Here is a 21,891-nt window from a genome sequence, read left to right on the forward strand (position 1 = left end):
AACAGAAAGAATCAGAGGGAGAGAGAGGAGGAGAGGGAAGAAGGGAGGGAGGGGAGAGAGAGAGAGAGAACTTTTCAGTTTCATTCCTGAAATGCCTTCAAGAGCTGGAGCTGGAGCTGAGCCAGGCCAAAGCCAAGAAGAAGCAACTTCATCCAGGTCTCCTATGTAGATTGCAGCAACCCATGTACTTGGGCCAATATCCGCTTCTCACAATAAATTATCAGGAATGTGGATTGATGTGTGCATTCCAAGTTTCAGCTTAACCTACTGTGCTATAACACTCACCTTAAGATAACAATTATTTTTCAGATAAAAATAAGTAATAAAAAACAAAGTGACCCAGGCATTACTAGCAGGAATTATACATGCACAATTAACAGGAGTGTTACTATGCACCAAGACATATGTTTGTTGGAAAAAAGAAAATCACAAAAGTGAATTCATGAACAAGTAAACATAACTGCTATTTTTACTTAGATTAATCATAATTAATAGTATCTTTTAATGGAACAGATAGGAATAGCAAAAATCATTTTAGACTCTAAAAAGATAGTATTACTATAGTCTATAGGATGTCTATATTACTTGATAAATCTTTCTCAAAGTTATACTCCTGAAGTAATGCTAGGATTTTGTTGAAGCTAAGGGAGTACAAACACTGGGAAGCCTTTTCCTTAATATCAGAGGGACTTCATTCCTCATTTGTGGGAGACAAAAGTACCATAAAGGATAACCTGGGTAGAAGATAAGGGGGTTCATTGATGACAATTTTGCTTACTAACAAAATAAAAAGACTTATTGCTTCTATTCAGTTAATAATAAACCTGTGTATAATGGAAAACTGAACCCATGGGCTTCTCTAAATCATTTGTATTTTCCTATGTCATAAGCTCCCTAAATTACTTGATATGCAGCTAATATGGTAATCTGAGAGTGTAAAAGTGACAAGATGCTGACAATGTGACTTATATTCCCTGTATTGTTAGTTCATGGCTACACAATAGCTCTGTATGCCGAATACTCTGTGTTTCAGGAAAGAATAGGAAAATGATTTTGTAGCAAAAGCTTCCTCCATTACAATGAGTATTCCAAGGAAATTATCTCAATGACTTCCATTTTCATCTTATTTTTTCAAAAGAATATACCACAACAGATATTTTTGTTCATATACTGTGAACTACCAAAATAGTTAAACAAGATGTGTTGACACCATGTAAGTCATGTTGATACACAAGAAACAAATATAATACAATCATCATCATTGTTAACCCTGTGTGCTGTATTCAAAATGAAAAAAGAAAAATGAATTAAAAATAAATATCAACTATTAACACATTTGAAGATAGTACAGGGGAAATTAACATAAAGTCATAGGGCTAAAAGTCTGATTATGAAAGGAAAACAAATGTTTTTGAAAACAGACAAACTGAAACAAAGCAAAAAGATCAAACAGATATTGAAAATAAAAATCATTACTCTATAATGTGCATAGTTCTAGGCAAAAATAATTTTCCCATATACAGAGGTGGTGAATTTGGCAGGCTGACAAAGGAATATAGTGTGATGGGGTTGATAAGATGCTCTATTTAATATTCTAATGATTGAATCATTTATACTTATTTTTGTAAGATGTTAATGTAGTGAAAAATATCTGCCTTGCTGTTCAATTATGTAAGTATTCAGCTTTAAAGGCAGTGCATCACATCACTTCAGTCTCCCTCTTTCAGAGATATTCCACCCATTCAATCTGTAATTTATTGCCTTTTTCAGAACCAATAAAAGAAGAATAAAGTTACTGGTCTGAATTTTGTTATGGTGTCCAACTGATAAATCTTGCATATAATACTATAAAAGTGCTTTTGTAACTTTGTAAAATCACATGCTGTTACATTTTATATACCATACTTATTGTTTGAAACATACATTTCCTCTTTTGCTGATTTTATATTTCTATTTTTCCTTACTGTGAGGGAGAGGTCCCTGCCTGGTCCCTTCCCAGATTGGCAGGAAGAAAAATGGCATCATGGCAGTAGGGATTGTAGTAACCGTGGATATGGAGGGAAACACAGGTCTAACATTAGCTGTGAGGAAACAGCATGGAACACATTGTATGACAAATGTTCATGTTTCTGTGTCTACCCCATGTGGTCCATGGTGTCCTTCCCTGCTGGCCACCTGTACCAGCTCTTGTTGTGGGGTGGGAGAGGGACCTGCAGGGACTCCAAGACAGAAGGGCAGCAAGAGGCAGGGTCTGATGGAGGCCTTCAGACAGCTGGGGTGGGTCATACACATAAATGTGAGGAAATTCTGGGAGAGGAAGTTCCCTCAGGGCTTTGCCCCAATGTTCCCAGAATACTCAACAAGACTGCTCCTCACCACTGAGCATCTGAGTCTGAGGAGAGAGAGGGTTGCTGGCTGGGTCTCTCAGAGGTTCTGGCACTTGACACTGTTTCATGTCAAAAATAAATTATTTACTAAAAAGCAGCTTGCCACACCCATGGTGAGCAAAGCCTCGTGGTGGAAAGGGGGTGTCCGGCCAGCTGGGATGGTTAATACTTCCCTCTCCTCCCAGCCCACCTAGTTGCAGCTGTCAGACCCAAAAGGCCTGTGGCAGCAGCTGTCAGATGAGCATCGGGTAGTAGAGAGCAGGGTGGAAGGTTGGTGATGAGGGAATCTCCTGATGTGATTTTATGTAAAGGATGACAGTGGCATGTGCTGAGTTCCAGAGCATGGACAGCAACAGCAATATGGTATAAAGAGTTCCAAGTTCCCAAAGCAGAGACATGGCTGGATGCCTGGGCTCCTCCAGTTAAACATGGACAGCTGCTGTGCAGCAGGCAGGTCAGGGCCTTCATCTGGTTTACAGGCTGTCAGTCTGTTGAGGGCAGATGCACTTGGCTCCATAGTGCATTGTGTCAGTCATGATGGACGTGAGTTGGCCATGTAGATGGCAGGATTGCTCATAGTAAATTGGTTAATGATTGCATAGTGGGTACTGGACCCACCACCACCACTGTTTGAGGAGACTAGAACAATCACTGTGCTCCTTATTTAGCCTGTCCAAGAGGCAGTGTCACTGACAATCCCTGCATTGGCAAAAAGCATCAGGTCCTTATGGCCTATGAATGGAGCTGCCACAAGTGGCTCCAGTCAGGGAGTGGGTAGAACACACATCACAGGAATGGCCATCCCATTGCTGAGGTTGCAGGTGCTGTCCAAGTTCCATATGTTCCTCAGATGGGAACCAGTTAAGTGTTAAGGGCTCTATGTCTGTGTATCAGAAAAAAGGGTTTTTCAAATCCAGGAAGTTCAGGGATTTGGAGCCCATCTTGTCCACCTGACCACAATACTGATGTCTGTATTTGGGGTCCTGTTGGCAATAAACAGATATGTTGCTGAAAGCATATCTCCAGCCTTGGCAAACAGTGATCACTGGTGCAGGCACCAGAAATGGTAGCAGTGTGTTAGGGGACCTTCACAGCCATCAGAGCTGCACAGTCATTATGGAGCCAATAAAAGCAACATCAAACTAGAAGGTCATATCTCTGCATGAAGCATGTGGAGTTGTATGTTTTCTCCTTGTGAGAATCTGTCTTTGGCTTCTTTTTTAAGGTTACTTTACTTATTTGAAAGGCAAAGTTGAGAGAGGGAGAGAGAGAGAGAGAGAGAGAGAGAGAGAGAGAGAGAGAGAGAGAGAGAGAGAGAGAGGGAACATCTTCTATCCATTGCTTCACTCCCCAAATGAACTCAATGCTTGGAGCTGGGCCTATCTGAAGCTGGGAGCCAGGAGTTTTCTCCATGTCTCCCATGTGGGTGCAGGAGTCCAAGCATCTAGACCAATGTCTTCTGCTTTCCTAGGCTATTTGCAGGGAGCTGGATCAGAAGTGGAGCAACCAGGACTCCAACCAGCACACATATGGGATGCAGGCACTGCAGGCAGTGGCTTTACTCACTATGCCAAGGCACTGGCCTATCTCTGGATTTTAAGAGATGCCTCTGCCAGCATCTAACTTCCTGCCACATCCCCTGCAACCCACCCCAGCCACTGACTGACATCCCACTGCACATGCCACCACCCCTGCTGCCATCTTAAATCCCAGCATAGGCCTCATGGCCACATGAGTAATGAAGCAGCTTGGATGTTCTGTATTTATTGAATGATGCCCTAATAAAATTAGGACATTGCAGGTAATCACTTTGATATAGATCTCAGAAGCTGCAGTACACTTGGGTTAGACAGATACAAACTGCATTTCTAGGGGAGACAGTTGTGTCAGAGAGGGCCATCATGGTGGACCTCGATAATTTATATTCTCCACAATATCTAAGAGTTTCTGATTCCTGTATCATTATTAATATGTCATGCTGTGGTATTTGGTACCCCAGTTTACTTTTTTCTCCTTTTTCATCCTTCTATTGTTTCTATTATCCAAATATTCTATGGTAAGAAGGTACTACTTTTATTTTCATGAAAGATATATCAATATGTTTATAATGTGAATATGAATTTTTGTTTTAATTTTTATTAATATAATGGGAGCAGATCTTACCCATTCCATAGGTACAGTTCCAAAAAGATAACCACACTTTCCCTTACTCCCCTGCTCCCTCAACCATCTCCCATCCTCTCCTAACCCCTCCCACCCACCCTGCCCCCTTCATCAATTCTTGCAAAGACATAATTTTAATCCAGTCTATATTAAAAGACATAATTTGCCAGTAATTAATTATAATATCCAACAAGTAAATTATTATTATTAATTATAATATCCAACAAGAAATATAAACACTAGCTAAAATGACAATCTCAGTTTTCTTTTACATATGTTTATTTTCTTGTGGGTAAAATTAGACCTGCTTCCATTAAGATATATTTATATTTATTTACTTTGATTTGTTGTCTATATTCTTCCTTGACTTTTCTATTTGATAATTCAGTAGTAACTTTCTGTTTAAATGTCTGTGTCTTCAAATTATTGTCTAAATCTAGAAAGAATTGTCACCTCTCATTGTTTTATTTTTAGAAATTCTTCATGCTAATTTTCCCCATGAACTTTAAAATCACCTTATAGAAAATATACACCACAGATGACAATCACCCTCTTCTCATGAGTGATTGAGCATGCAAAAAGCAGGAAAGATTAATTCACTAAATGTCCCTCAGTGTCCTAATCATCTCCATTTTGCTTTAAAATCATCAGAAGCAATTCCAGCATTATGAGCCAACTCCTTCAGAGCAGCTCTGTACCCTTTGCTTTCAATGATTTCCCACCTGGAAGATGCTGTGGCCTATTTTCACCTTGCAGCCTTACACAGTCACACAAACCAGTTCCTTACTGTCAACATCCTTTTACGCACCACACACACACACACACACACACAGTGGCTCTGTTCTTCTGTTCCTCTCTTCCTTCAAAATTTTCCATTTCCTTTTTTTTTTTTAATTTTGTCTGGCATTAATATTTTACCCTTTGCTTACATAGATTTTCTGCTGCTGCTTCATTTTATTCTAAGCATTTATATCTTTCTTTCCATCATAGTTTCTCATTATTGTTTCTACTTATGAAGAGTAGTGTTTGAAAAATATTTATATTCAACCAGCAAAATTATCTTTTTGTGCTATTTGTTTATAGTTCTTTTAGAATTTCAAGTATATCAACATACTATCTAAAACTTATATAATTTTGTCTCATTTTTCACTGTTACATAACTTTCTATTTGTCATATTACCTGCCACCTTCAATACAATATAACCATGTTTTCTCTTGATATTAAAAGGATACTTTCCAGGGGCCACTTCCTACAATGCCAGCATCCCACATGGGTGCCAGTTAGTGAGCCAGCTGCTCCACTTCTGATCCACTTTCCTGCTAGTGGCCTGGGAAAATCAGCAAGATATGGCCTAAGTAACTTGATCCCCGCTACCCACATGAGAATGTAAAGAAGCTCCTGGCTCCTGATTTTGGCCTTGCACAGCACTAGTGGTTGTGGCCACCTGGGTAGTGACCAGCACATGGAAGATCCTTCTCTCTGTGTCTTCCTCTCTCTCCTTCTCTCCCTGTAACTGACTTCTAAATAAATAAATAAATCTTTTTAAAAGGGCAGTTTCCATAGAGTTTTTTATTCACATATTCATTTTTCATTTGAGAAGCAGGAATCTGGCATTCATTGGCTCACTGCCAATGATGGGCCAGGACAGAACCAAGAGTCAGGGAATTGATCTGGGTCTCTGAGTTGGCAGGGACATGAGTGCCAGAGTCATCTGCTGCTTCCCATGTTGTGCATTAGCAGAAAGCTGGAGTGAGATGCAGAACCGTGACTCAAAGCCATGCACTCTGATATGGGATGCAGAGTTCCCAAAGCAGTTCCCCACTGTACTTTGAAAGGAATAATTTCCAATTTTTCATGTGATATAAAGTAACAATTTTCATCATGTTTTGTCTTCATTTTTCTATCTTTCCCAAATTATCACTGTGCCTGAAAATGTCATTGATCTATAAGGGGTTTGAAAATATGTTTCAAAGGTGGTTGTTTTGAAGTAGCTGTTTAAGCCTCCACAGCAGAGACTGAAATCCCATATCAGAGGGCCTGGTATAAGTCCCAGTAATTGTGGCCTTCTGATCCAGCTTCCCTCTAATATCCCTAGGAAGTAGAAGGTGATAGCATGTATGTTTAGGTTCCTACCACCTCCCTGGGAAACTGGGATGGAGTTCTTGGCTCCTGGCTTTGTTCTGGTTTAATCCTAACTGTTGTGGGAATTTGGAGAGAGAAATTCATTCTCTCTCTCTCAAATAATTAAAACATTTGGAAATGCAAAGGCTATAAAATTTGACATAGGAGCAAAATCCATAGGATTTTGACATAGAAAAAATACAAAATAATACATTTATCTGATTTTGTCCCTTTGCCATATTCTCTCCTTCAGGTGAGTAACTATGTTAATTAAAAATAAAAAGGCCTTAAAAGTTGTTGTAAAATGTAAGTGCATTGGAGGAAGAGGATGGGTAGAAAGTAGAGACCTGCAGGAACATGGGTTCTAGTATAGCAGGGCCTGGTCACATGGAATGCCTGTCCCAGATCTTCACCTGTGCCCTGGGGAGGCCTCAAGAACCTCACCTCTGGAGATTTTTATTATTCAGTGGGTTGAGGAGGCTGGCTCTGGCTCTCCTGTACATAGAGTGCACCATTGTGACAGAGCTGGTTCTATGAAGTCACTGTTGTCCAGCACCCCTCCATGTTCCACTGCAGTTAGAGGCCACTGATTTTTAGATAACTCACTATTGACTTGGAGTTTGTTTTTCTGGTTAGGAGGCTCATTCAGCACAAGTGGGTAAATTCAGGGTCCAGGTGAGTGGGACCTGCTCTCTTTGTCTTCTTCTGAGTTGGGGACATTCACACTGAGGTGGGTGGCCCTAATTTCTCCTGGCTGCTGCAGAAAGTGATGTTGGCTTTGCCCTTAGTGGTGCCCAATATATGCTGAGTGTGTATACAGTTGTTTCTCTCCCTGTAAGGTGGGAGTAGATTTCCCCTTGATATGATCTGTGGAGGGATATAATGACTATGGTGAAATTATTCAGGTTTCCAAAGCCTGGTGTGTTTTCTTGGTGTAGTGTGAAGGAATCATTACAATATAAGATGGAGGTGTCTTCTAACTTGATGCAAGCTTCCAACACATCTTTATGTTGGTTTACCTTGTGGATGTGCAGGTGTGTGACTGTGTTATGTTCCTATTTGTCCTGAAATATTCAGTAAGTTCTTGGTAATTGTAAAACCTGCTGCAAGGTGCTTTGTGGGAAGCTAGAAGGTGAACTACAATTATTTAGATGACTGGGAGAGCTTTGAAACTTCCTATCTGAGACAAGCTGTGGTTATCCTGAAAATGATCTAGGAAACTGAGGGACGACCATATACCCATGGGAGAAACTGAGCAGTAATGTGGCAGTGCCTTAGAATTTTGTGTCCCAAGTCAGTGTTGTAAAGGGGAAAAAACAGGAATCAGAAGGTCTCCTGGGAAACTCACATACATCAACAGTGGCTAAATACCTGTAATTATGTTGGATGATATTAACAAGTAGTGGTTCAAAAATAGTTAAAAAGAAGAAGAAAAGCAATAGCTTAGCAGCTATTAGGCCATATACACATAATTCTTGTGTACATAGACAAGAGTGTTAAGTTTCCCACTAACCCAACCCAACCTCAGGCTTGTCACAGGAGGCAATGAGCTGGTAGACCAAGGGACATCAGGATAAACAGGTAATTCCTTCCCTCACAATCACTATTCAAAACAAGAAGGTGTTTGTTCTGCCTAGCTACTTCTTTAGAGGAACATTTCATTCTATGAGCTGGTGCTCCACATGCTGTCCTTGTAAGGGAGATAGTAAGTATGTTACATTCAGAAAAGAACCAATAAGGAGGGAAGATTGTTCTGTCTTGCAGACTGAACAATTTGTTAAAGTGAAATGCCTATTAACAGAAAAAAAAAGCCTCATGTACCACAACAAGATACTATGGCAGAATCTGGAATTGCAATGTGAAGGTTTTCCTAACCTGACTTGACGTCCGTTAATGGAATTATTAAGTAACTTTTTTGTTAAAAATGATAAATTCAGAAAATTTGAAGCAGTGCAGGACACCAGAGTGGTGTAAAATAGGACTGAACCAAGGCAACTGAGACATGCGGTCTTACTGACACAGTTGATAGTGAAACTTACAGGGAACCCACATATATGAACTGATGAGAAGGGAGGAAGGAAAACAAGCTACATTATATTTCATTGAATTGAGAAATTGAACTCAAAACCACATATTCATAATTATTAAATCCATTTATCCAACAAACTGAAAAATCTAGAAGAAATGGATGTATTTCAGGACACATAGAGTCTACCATATTGTAGTCATGAAGACAAAAAACCTAAACAGGCCAATAATCAAGATAGCAATTAAATCAGTAATAAGGATCCTCACAGCAAAGAAAAGCCTAGGACTAGATGGCTTCACTGCTGAACTCCACCAGTTCTTTTTTATTAAATTTTTATTTATGTAATTTTTTGACAGGCAGAGTTAGACAGTGAGAGAGAGAGAGAGACAGAGAGAAAGGTCTTCCTTTTTCCATTGGTTTACCAATGGCCACTATGGCCGGTGCATTGTGGCTGGCATGCTGCGCTGATCCAAAGCCAGGAGCCAGGTGCTTCCTCCTGGTCTCCCATGTGGATTCAGGGCCCAAGGACCTGGGCCATCCTCCACTGCACTCCTGGGCCACAGCAGAGAGCTGGACTGGAAGAGGGGCAACCGGGACAGGACCAGAGCCCCAAGCAGGACTAGAACCCATGGTGCCAGCACCGCAGGTGGAGGATTAGCCTAGTGAGCCATGGTGCTGGCCCACCAGTCCTTTAAAGAAGAACAAATTCTAATTATTCTCCAAGTATTTAAACTAATTGAAAAGGGTTATTTCCTCCCAAACTCCTTCTATGAGGCCAGTATCACCTTAATTCCATAACTGAAAAAATATATAAAGAGAACTATAGACTGATGTCCCTTATGAACATAGACACAAAAACTCTCAACAAAATACTAGCTAATTGAATCCTACAACACGTCAGAGAGATCATTCACCAGGACCATATAGGAGTTATCCCTGGTATGTAGGGATGGTGCAACATAAGCAAATTAGTAAATGTGACACAGCATATCAACAAATTGAAGTGTAAAAGCCATATTATTATCTCACAAGATGCAGAGAAAGCATTTGATAAATACAACATCCTTTCATGATATAAATATTAAGCAAATTGGGTGTATAAGAAACATTCCTCAGTGCAATCAAGACAATAGATAACAAACACACAACCAGTATCATATTCAATGGACGAAAGTTAGAAGCATTTGCACTGAGATCTGCAACTAGATAAAGATGCCTGCCCACTTTCACCATTGCTATTCAATATAATCCTGGAAGTTGTCGGCAGAACCATTAGGCATGAAAAATAAATCCATGGCTTCAATATTTTAATGGAAGAGAAATTTGTGAATTTTTATCAAGATGAAATTCTCTGGAGATATAGAGTTGAAATATTCAAATAAGACAGAATACACATAGCTGATAAATTTACTATGATGATGACAATTAATAGACACAGTTAAAGCATACAAAGAGGTGTGTCATAGGTTTGGTCACTTAACAAATACAGTCAGGGCTGGCTCTGTGACATAGCAGGTAAAGCTACCACCTTCAGTGCTGGCATCCCATATGGGTCCTGTTACAAGTCCTGGTTGCTCCACTTCTGATCCAGCTCTCTTTTAAGGCCTGGGAAACCAGTTGAAGATGGTGAAAGTCCTTAGGCCTCTGCACCCATGTGGGAGACCCAGAAGAAGCTCCTGGTTCCTGGCTTTGGATTGATGCAATTCCAACTGTTGTGGCCAATTGGGGAGTGAACCAATGGATGGAAGGCTTTTCTTTCTCTTTCTCCATCTCTCCTTTTCTCTGTGTGTAACTTTGACTTTCAAATAAATAAATAAATCTTAAAAAATACAGTCTTTTCTTCCTTATTCATGGAGAACAGATATACCAGATTTTAAAACACTAAAGCTATATATAAAAGTCTGAATTGCAAAATAAGCACTTTAGCATCTATGATGGACTTAGGTGCTCATGTTCACCTGTATTAAAATTCAAAGTGATCATTTTATCTATAATATACACAGTAACATAATCAAGGAAATTGAATTTTTATTGTCTGCAGATTTTTATTTGAAAATGATTCTCATATCTTATTAGTCCTTGGTAGTGAGGCAAGATGGCAGGAATTGTTCCTTAGTATTTGTCCTCTGTGCCTTCATTCATCACCCTTGAAAAGACTTCCTGAAGTCTTCTCTTAATAACAGAAGTAGCTTAGGAGCCTTCAGCCGTCTTTTCTGTGATTCTGAAATTATATTTCTACTTGGCACTTACCAGCATACTTCCCTGCAATAGAGAGTTGTGAAACATCATATTTTACTATTAAATTAGAAGTTTCTTATTTTAAAGACTTCCTCATATTCATTATTACTCCGAAATGTATTAGTATAATGACCTATATTTATTATAATAAATTACTCAAAAACATTTGATCAATGTGCAAATTCTGCTACAAATAACAGTTTGTATTAACATTCAAAAACTTTAAATTTTATTTTCTTACACTCCTTGATTTTAAATGCATTTTCTTCATTTCCTTTTGAAAAAATATTTTTCATTAGATGGCAGCACTTGGGATGTCAGTCTTTAAAACAAAGAAGGAATATATTCTATATTCTTTGTTTTATTTTCTATTAACCTTCAAGTATCCAATTAAGAAAATATCTTTAGTGGATAAATAAATGTTTCATAAAAGTCATTTAGATTTTACAAATACCCTCTATCTGGAACAATTTCTCCTATATCATTAACAAAAGGTTGATTTGAATTGACAAAAGGAAAAAAAAAGATACAAATTATGAACTATTGAACATCTACTACAAGTACATAGAATGCAAAACACTAAATGTTTTGTACTTGTCATCAATACATACTTGTTTTCTTACTCAATAATACTTGACATCGATTCAGAGAATGATACAGGCCATGGGTAAGAATTAATATATTTATCTGTTAAAGTCACATTTACTATAACCCACCAAAATATACCAATAGATTGATAAAAAAACATTTTCCGTACACAGTTAGGTTTAGTTTGCAGTTAAATATAATGAAAAGATATTTTTATATGCATTGGCAAAAATCATATATGCTTGTGCTGCCATTGTGGCAAAATGAGTTAAGCTATTGCCAACAGTGCCAGAATCCCATATGGGCACCAATTCTAGTCCAGGCTGCTCCAGTTCCAATCCAGCTCCCTGCTAATGTGCTTGGGAAAATAGCGGAAGATAGCCCAAGTCCTTATGCCCCTGTATCCAGGTGAAAGACCCAAATGAAGCTCCTGGCTCCTGGCTTCAGCCTGGCCTAGCCCTGGCCAAGTCCATCATTTGGGGAGATAACTGAATTAATAAAATTTAAAGTCAATACTGCAATGCTTTTTGGTCCTTCAGAATTAGTGAATCAATAGACACCATCTGGAGAAATGTGGTTTATGGCCTTGTTCTGATTTTAGTATTTAGTGCCAGGTATCCATCACCTAGGGTAGGATTTATTTTGGTAAATAGAACTTACTACTTATTCTCAAAAGAATGTTCTTGTCAGAATAATGCTTCTTTAATGGAACATTGAATTTAGTTACCAAATACCAAGAATGTTTCTGAATATTCTGTTATCTTTCCCATCATTTTAGATTAGCTAGACATGTGAGAAAATATCTACATTTTGAGCAATAAAATTGAAATAACGAAAGCTCTGGCTTCCTGTAGGTAACATCTAGTATTGATAACCAAATTTTTCTTGTTCTTTCTTTTTTATTATTGTTTAAGGCTGGAGTGCATTACTCTTGTGATACTTGACACATTGTATGGTGTCATTGCTTGAAAATCACCATATGTATTTTTGATTCCTGCCCAATAGGTACCTTGGCTACATACAAGTTTTGCAATTATTGTTTGAAAAACTTTGTTTTTTTTCTCTCTTTTGATTGTATCTATGTTTTCAGAATCGATATTCTTAAATAGTAATATCTGAGATGAAAGAGAATCAGAAGATATCAACATGTTAACTACATGCTTCTCACCCAAGTACTTGCCACTAGAAGAATTTTTATTTGCTTACTTTTTAGTAATTAACACTTTATTTTCCTAAAGCTGAAAAAAAGTCTATGTTTCTCATATGTAAACTTTCAAAACTATAGTAAGCATTTTTCATGAAAGTCCAAATGAGAGGAGCAAGGGAGAAAGAGATGAAAGAAAGGCAGAGAGTGACTACTAGGAAGAGACTGGGAGCAGGTATTCATTTCTGTCTGCTTTCTCAATGGCTTATAGATCATATTTATAAAGGAAATAAGTATATCATAACTATAAGGGAAATAAGTAGACTGTGTGTATGGGAAGTGACACTGGAAGACAGGAGACTTGACTACAAAATACAAAGTCATAAGTCCCAAACAGAAGGGAAGCCCCTAAATGCACCCCAACAGTGAGAGCAATGGGGGAGGAGGGAGTAGCAGAGTGTAGAACACACAAAGGGACAGGAGTGCTTCTTTATAAGACAACTTCCCTAACCTTTCCTTTTATTAAGAACATTTTATTAAAAACATTTCCTAAAATAGTGTCTTTTCCTTTTTCTGGGTGATACATATGACTATAGGCTGGTCTTGAGCACTATGGGGAGGGAAAATCAGCTAGGAGACTCCCCAGGGAATCTCATCTCTGACCCCTGAGATCTAAAGGGAGACAGATGCTCAACATCCCCAAATGGGTAAAGCCAACTCTTCACATCTCTGTTCCTTGGCCCAAACAACTTGGAAATCCCAAATCTGCCAAAATTAATTACAACTCCCATATAAATTACAACTCTCAGAAGTCCTGGGGTCAGCAAAAGGAGGAATGGATGTTATGAATCATCAAAGGTTTATGGAAGGGCACCCATCCCCCACAAGCTCTCCTATTTTACCTGAATTTAGGCCACTGGTAAAATAGGAGTGGGAGGAAACAGGAACTCAACAAAACACACCCACCCCCATTTGAGGATTGCTTCTCCCAGGCCCCAGCAGCCACCCTGTTGTTTATGCTCTGTCCCTTTCACTCCCTACCCTGACAGAAACCCAGTGCTCCAGAATGCCTGGGGGAAGGGGAGAGGGATGTCATGAGGTGGAAGGAGCTGGCCAGTGCCCCAGGAGAAGCCCTGGGAAACAGCTCTAATTAAGATGGCACACTGAGGAGTAATCTCATCCAGAGTTTAAACATGGCCCTGACTGATCTTAAGTGTGTGGGGACCTGCAAGGAAGGGCCAGATGGATTACCTAGTCCATATCAATCTTCGGGGGCTGGACTTGTAGTGAGGAAAATGAGTGGAGGGGGAGAGCAGGTTCCCAGTTTTCAGGCTATGGCCAAAGTCCCCAGGAACACCCCGTCAGTGGCAGAAATGTGGAAGAGGCCCCTCTTGAAATACTGGTGGCTACAGTCTCCTATGATCTCTGAAGATGGGGGGCTCAGTCTTTTCCTTGGAAGCCTCTTCCTCCTCCATCTCTTCTTCCTGAGGCATCCCAGGCTGGAGCCTGGAGCCTGAGGCATACCAGGGGCCTATGTTGGAGCGGGTGCTTTTCTTCACCTCTGTGGGGACAGGCCACTCCCCTATATGGTGGCTGTGGCCTTTTCCACTTTGAGGTCTTCTGCCTCTTCAGAACATTTAGGGAGTCCTCCAGCAGATCCCCAGCTCTCCCCTTCAGTGTCCCTTTCTCTTTTTCTAGGCATGGTGGGTGTGGGTTTGCATAATTGCTTGTGTTTGAAATGCAATCCTTCCCTACTCTGTGGGAGCCTCTTCCTCCACTCAGGCCTGCTCCCACTCCTCCTCCCCTGGAGATGATTGATATGAATAGACTGCCTAGTTATGTTCTCTGGAACAAAAACCATTTTTTAATTTTTGAGACCATTTTTTACTATGGGCAAAGCATAATCCTGTAATTTACTGTGGTAATCTCACACAGAGATGAGATAAGGAGAAAATTCTAAGGTTTCTGTCTAGTTATCACTTTTACTCATTACTAAGGCACCAGGACAATGCTTTTAGATTCTCAGGCTTGCTCAGTTAAATTCAGCATTTTTACCTCATTTTAACATCTCTGTTCCTTACCTTTTCTTTAGTATAAGGGATAGAAACTATAGGGCCGGCACTGTGGCTCAATAAGCTAATCCTCCGCCTTGTGGCACCGGCACACCAGGTTCTAGTCCTGGTCGGGGCACCAGATTCTGTCCCGGTTGCCCCTCTTCCAGGCCAGCTCTCCTCTGTGGCCCAGGAGTGCAGTGGAGGATGGCCCAAGTCCTTGGGCCCTGCACCCGCATTGGAGACCAGGAGAAGCTCCTGGCTCCTGGCTTCAGATCAGCGTGATGTGCCGGCCATGGCAGCCATTGGAGGGTGAACCAACAGCAAAAGGAAAACCTTTCTCTCTGTATCTCTCTCTCTCACTGTCCACTCTGCCTGTCAAAAAAAAAAAAAAGAAACTATAGAATACAAAAAAATATGGAATACACACAATGATAATAGAAAAGTTTCAAGTCAAGATTTATTAATTTCTTCACCATTGTTCTTCTGAGACTATTTTTCTCCAGTCAGAATATTTGCTTCAATATTTGCTTGAGTAAAAATGTTCCAGCTATGATTCATTTCAATTTTTATTTGAAATTGCATATATATATATATATATATATATATATATATATATATATATATACACTTTCACATATGATGTCTATAGGTGTTAATGGATACTGATTTTACTGACAGAAGTACAAAATTCAGATTCCTCAACTAATATAGCGAAACCAGATACAGATAAGTTAGCTATTCTCTCACTTTAGATCCTTTGTAGATTATATATTTTGTTGTCTTCTGTTTGTCTTTAGTTTCAAAAAGTGAAACTAAGGCTAACTATGGTTTACCTTGAAAATGGTTTGCAGCATTTAATGACTCTATGATTTGGTGATTGTTGACTTTTTAAAGTTTTGGAAAATTTTCAATGATTTTCTTCTTCAATATTGTTTCTGCTTTTTGTTTTTCCTTTTTAAACCTTTCCACTTGGGTCTACAATTGAAAAATGTCAGCAGTTTCTCTGTAATTTATTTAATTCATGCATCATTGTCACTTTTCATCTTTTATTTTCTCCCCATTTTAAGACTGAATATTTTATTTTCTCTTGGATTTGGCTTTCTATAAACAGAGATTATGTGTCCATGTCTTCAGCAAAACAGTCGATAGAAAATACATTTTTAAATCTACATGTAGAGCTGCCTCCTCTGCCTCCTCCTCCCGTGGCTGCCGCCTCCGCTGGGCTGAGGAGCTGGGCGTTCACAGTGGCGGCGGCAGTGGCCACAGCACAACCAGCCCCCGCCCCCAGGCCAGTCCTGCCGGGAGTCCCTGGCACGGCCATCCCGCCCAGAGGCCAGAGCTGAGCAGGTGAATGTCGTTGGAAGATGGCGCCCTCGGGCCTATGCAGAAGCAGGCGGCAGTACCAGCGTGTGTTGTGGCGGGTGCTGTCCTGGGTCCCGGTGGTGTGCATCAGCCTCCTCCAGGGCTGGTCCTACTACGCCGCCACCATCCAGCTCTGCCTAGTTTCCATGGAAAATATTGGTGAACAAGTTGTGGGCTAGTTGGCTTATCATCTACTTTTCGCGATGTTTGTCAGGTCGTGCTGGAAAACTATCTTTACATTACCAATGGATCCTTCCAAAGAATGCCATCTCTCTTATGCAGAGAAAGAATTGTTGGAGAGAGAGCCAAGAGGACAAGCCCATCTGGAAGTTGTTAGGTGATCAGCTAGGGATCTTCTCATTTATACCAAGACCATGACTGGAGCCATCTGCTGTTGTGACAGATGCCAACTTATAAAACCAGATCACTACCATCCCTGTTCCGTCTGTGATAAATGTATTTTGAAGATGGATCATCATTGCCCATGGGTGAACAATTGTGTTGGACTTTCAGATTGTAAATTCTTTCTTCTTTTCCTGGCTTACTCTCTGCTGTACTGCCTTTTTATCACTGCTACAGACTTACAGTATGTTGTTAAAGTTTGGACAAGTGGTCTACCAGATACTCAAGCCAAGTTCCATATGATGTTTCTAATCTTTGCTGAAGCTAATTTTCTGTCAGCTTATCTTCTCTATTTGGCTATCACTGTTTGCTAGTCAGCAAAAATAAATCTACATTAGAGGCATTCAGGAGTCCAGTATTTCGACGTGGAACCATTAAGAATGGATTCAGCTTAGGTCTCAGTAAAAATAATGAGACAAGTTTTTGGTGATGAGAAGAAGTACTGGTTGCAGCCGGTGCTGCGGATCACTAGGCTAATCCTCCTCCTTGCGGCACCGGCACAAGGGGTTCTAGTCCCGGTCAGGGCGCTGGATTCTGTCCCAGTTGCCCCTCTTCCAGGCCAGCTCTCTGCTGCGGCCCAGGAAGGCAGTGGAGGATGGCCCAAGTGCTTGGGCCCTGCACCCCATGGAAGACCAGAAGCACCTGGCTCCTGGTTTTGGATCAGCATGGTGCACCAGCCGCAGCACACAGGCCATGGTGGCCATTGGAGGGTGAACCAACGGCAAAGGAAGACCTTTCTCTCTGTCTGTCTCTCTCTCAGTATCCACTCTGCCTGTCAAAAAAAAAAAAAGAAGAAGTACTGGTTGCTACCCATTTTTTCACGTCTGTCTGATGGCTGCACCTTCCAAGCTTGCCTTGTTAACCAGGATCCTGCACAACCATCTACTCCTGCAGGACTGAATTCAACAGCTAAAATCCTGAAAACCATAAGTTCCTGCAAAGCCATTGTGAGAATCCCAGAGCCACCTTCTTACTGACTCTCAGTCTTGGACAGAAAGCAATATAGACCCTGGAAGAGGCAAAGCTGCTATGAGCAATCCTGCATTAACCACGGAGAATGAGACTTAATCCTCAAGCAAAATAAATTCATGCTTTATTAAAGTATTGATGCTGTACATGGATGAAAGGCTCCCATATGAAGCCACCATTTGGATATGCAGAATATGAGTTAATTATCTGTAAGTTGTTACTTAAAACATAACACACTTTTCATCCAATATACAGAAACAGAGATTCTTATTAAATATTCAAATGTTTTATTGTATATGAATCAAAGAAGAGATATCTTCTATCGAAAACTCGGCCTAAATTCATGGTCCAGTTTTCACCTAAATAATGTGGGTAGCACAGTTTAGTACTTAAAAACTTCATTGATTATCTGATTTTTTTTCAAAAATTGAGACTTAAGATATTGTTTCAGATTTAAAGGATTTCATGTCACGCTATAAGGTGCTTGATTTGTAAAATCTGTTAGTTACTATTAAGAAGGTAGGGGAAATAAACCAGACTTCTTTTACTTTTTCCTTTTGATAGGAAATGAACCTCAGACTATCGACCTGTCATAACTATGACTTCATTACAAAGTCCAAATGGCCTATACTTGAAGATCACCATCCATTTTAATCAGAGTTTAATTACTTCTAGACTTTGCTTTCCATTAGAAAATAAGTATGAACATTGAAGCTAGAGCTTTGTGATCAAGCAAATGGATAGAACACATTTCAGAAAATGAATCCAATGTTCTTAGAAAATAATTCTAAATCAGAAACACTTTTCATCTTTTCTGATTTTTGTAATTGGAGCAAAATCTGCAACATTATTAAGATTGACTTCTGATACACTTTTGTGGGCTTAGGTTTTTACAAACATCTTTTAAGTCATTTCTCCTATTGAACTTAGTAAAAGTATTGAACTTCTGTTAAGAATTCCTTTTTTTGGTGGGGGAGCCACAACAATACAAAAGTTGCACTTCGTAAATTCACATTTATGAAATAAAAAAGAAAAACAAACAAAAACAAAACAAAACAAAAAAACAAGAAGCAATGGGTAGGCCAATGACATCTAATCTGGGGGTCAGGGCTATCTTTTGGGAATGGGTCACCTAAAATGGCACCCAAATTAAACAAAGCTGTGATGTTCTGTATGCCCAAGCCTGGATTCCCATCTTCTTCAGAATCTTCTAGCAGATGGAAGTCAGAGTTGATGAAGAACCAAGTCACATTAAAACAGCACTGACTGAAAAAAAATTTTGAACTGAAAGATCATCTTCTTCATATGGTGGTAAGCTCAGCTATCCTACATGACCAAGGAATGAACTTACCATTATCTTGATGCCAAAATGTACTGATTCATGGAGAAGATTGAGGTTGCAGCAAGATGTACTACAGGGAGTTCTGTTCAGGGTTAGGCACAGCAGAATTTTCTGGGGCATGAGATGAATTGGGAAATATTACAATGTAGAGATGTCCACTGTTATAATATAAGACAAACCTTCTTTCACTGTTATGAATGGAAATTCTCCTGTGGGCCATATGTATCAATGTTATGAATGAAACAGTAGAAGTGGTAAAAAAAATTATTTTTCATTCAATGGATTCACCCTCCTGTAATATATCTCTAATATTTGTCCTGTTAATCCTCCAGTGGTATCTATATTATTTTTATTATGTCTTCTCATCAAAACTATGACAGTAAAACTATATGTTTCTTAAAGTACCTATCAAGATTAAATTATGCAAATCATTAAACAAAAATCATATTGTTTTGGAAATTTAGTTCAGTATGAACTAAATGGCATGCTGTTTGAAAATTTAGTTTAAGATAAAAAGATGTTTTTGTTGATGTCAAAATGCTTGGCTTCACTAAATATACTAAAAAGCTCTTGTGCTTTGTATGCATTATTTACAAAAAAGTATTATTTTTTATTAGAATGAACTATACATTTTATAAACGTTAACAATTAGGATAAGCTGTATACTTTTCTTAGTATTGACTTTGATAATTTAAAACAGATTACCTTTTAAAACCACATAATTGGGGCCAGCACTTGGCTCACTTGGTTAATCCTCCACCTGCTGTGCCAGCATCCCATATGGGCATAGTCCAAGTTGCGCCTCTTCCAGTCCATCTCTTCCAGTCGCAGCACAGACCATGGCAGTCTTTTGGGAAGTGAACCAACAGAAGGAAGACCTTTCTCTCTGTCTCTTTCTCTCACTGTCTATAACTCTACCTTTAAAATAAATTTAAAAAAGAAAAAGAAAACAGGAGACAGTGGTGTATCATTAAATTATATTATTTCATTGCTAGCTCTCCAGTTAGGACTCTAAATATCTCCAGGATCTACTTTCAAAAACAAAAGCAGAAAGGCTAACTCTAAACTGTTGTATTTATGATGTTGAAAAGAAAAGTTGAGGGGCCTGCACTGTGGTGTAGTTGGTTAAAGCCCTGACTTGAAGCACTTACATCCCATATGGGCACTGGTTCTAGTCCCAGTTCTCCTCTTCCGATCCAGCTCTCTGCTATGGCCTGGGATAGCAGAAGAAGATGGCCCAAGTCCTTGGGCCCCTGTACCCATGTGGGAGATCTGGAAGAAGCTCCTGGTTCCTAGCTTCAGATCAGCATAGCTCTGCCCATTGCAGGGAGTGAACCACATTTCTCTCTCTGTCTCTACTTCTCTCTGTAACTCTGCCTTTAAAAACAAAACAAAACAAAACAAAAAACCCATAGTTAAGTAACTGGTAGGCAATCAAAGAAAAAAATGATAATAAACTTTTCAAAATGTTTGTTAGAAAAATATTCAATAAACTAAAATACCAGAGGACAATGGAATAAAAACTCCATTATTTATCATTAAAATTACTTATCCTTGCTAAAAATATGAAGAGTTTTATATTAAATGTGTTTATGGAATGAGCTACATAGGCCAAGTCCATTTTATAGGAATGCAGTTCTTTGAACAATATAGCAGCAGTCTTTTTAGACTTTTTTTTTAAGCTGAAGAATTTGACAATCTGCTTCAAAAAATCTGGGAAGAAATGATATATTCTTGCTTTCACTTTCAAGTTTTTTTTTCCCTTGGTCATTATTCATTATCCTGAAGTGCCACACTAGAAATGATAACTACTCTTAGAAGTCTTAAGGGCAAGAGCAGCATTTGATGTATTCAGACTCATATGTAGCCAGATATTTTTTCAAAGCACAGAACTGGTATAGTGATATACTGGACTGGATTCTGTTAGGTGTTCCCTCTTGCAAAGCTGGAAGCTAGGGGAAAAAGAGGGATTTGTATACTTTACCTTGTTAGAGTACTGGTAAGATCCCCCTATGGGTTTTTATGTATTCATTTAAGCACCTAATTGATTATATCTAAAAATTGCATTTGGAAAGTAAAAAATAAATAAAAATTTTTCAAAAAATGAAATCTACATGTATAGATTTAATTGTACATTCAAAGATTTCTTGTTGGCCAGCGCCATGGCTCACTAGGCTAATCCTCCACCTGCGGTGCTAACACCCTGGGTTCTAGTCCTGGTTGTTCCTCTTCCACTCCAGCTCTCTGCTGTGGCCCAGGAAGGCAGTGGAGGATGGCCCAAGTGCTTGGGCCCTGCACCTGCATGGGAGACCAGGAGAAGCACCTGGTTCCTGGCTTCAGATCGGCACAGTGCACCAGCCACAATGTGCCCACCATAGTGGCCATTTGTGGGGTGGGGGGGAACCAATGGAAAAGAAAGCCCTTTCTCTCTGTCTCTCTCACTGTCCACTCTGCCTGTCAAAAAATAATTCTTGACATTATTCTTTCAATAACACAGTAATTATTTTCATAGCATTTACATTTTATTAGGTATTTAAGTAAATCTAGATGATTTAAGGTGTACCAGAAGATGTGAATATGTTATGTATAAATTCTATGCCATTTTATACAAGAGATTTAGGAATCCATGGATTTGGATATATGTGAATGGCATTGGAGCCAATCCTCCATGAATTCTGAAGGCCAGCAAGTATTCCACTTCTCTTTCACTTTAGCTTTTTCTAAACTGTTATTAATCTCATTCATTTATTTTAGTTTTTTTTTGTGTTAAAGTAAGTCTATGTGATTTTTAGACAATTTTTTATTTCTCTGTGAAAACTCTATCATGAATCTTGAATATTTGTCAGTTATCTATATTCTAGTCTTGATAACTCCAATATCTAGATCTCCAGTCATTCTGTTTCATATATCTTTCTTCCCAGCACGTCTATTAAATCTAAGTTGTATGTTAGATACCTTGCATTAAAAAATGCAGACATAATTTGAGGTTCTGAATGATCCTATATTTCTTAAGAAAAATTTTCTTTTACTTTTTGCAAGCAACCAGTCAGTGTAGTGACAGTTTAATTTAAAACAATCAATTGTTTACCTG

At 39.2% G+C, this 21,891-nt stretch overlaps 1 pseudogene; it reads left to right on the forward strand.

Annotated features, from left to right (window-relative positions):
* The first annotated feature begins 16,089 nt into the window (after nucleotides 1–16,089).
* Nucleotides 16,090–17,610, forward strand: LOC133754230 (palmitoyltransferase ZDHHC2-like; annotated as a pseudogene).
* The last annotated feature ends 4,281 nt before the right edge of the window (nucleotides 17,611–21,891 follow it).

The sequence above is a fragment of the Lepus europaeus genome, chromosome Y (genome assembly GCF_033115175.1).
Source record: "Lepus europaeus isolate LE1 chromosome Y, mLepTim1.pri, whole genome shotgun sequence".
In the NCBI taxonomy this organism is placed as follows: Eukaryota; Metazoa; Chordata; class Mammalia; order Lagomorpha; family Leporidae; genus Lepus; species Lepus europaeus.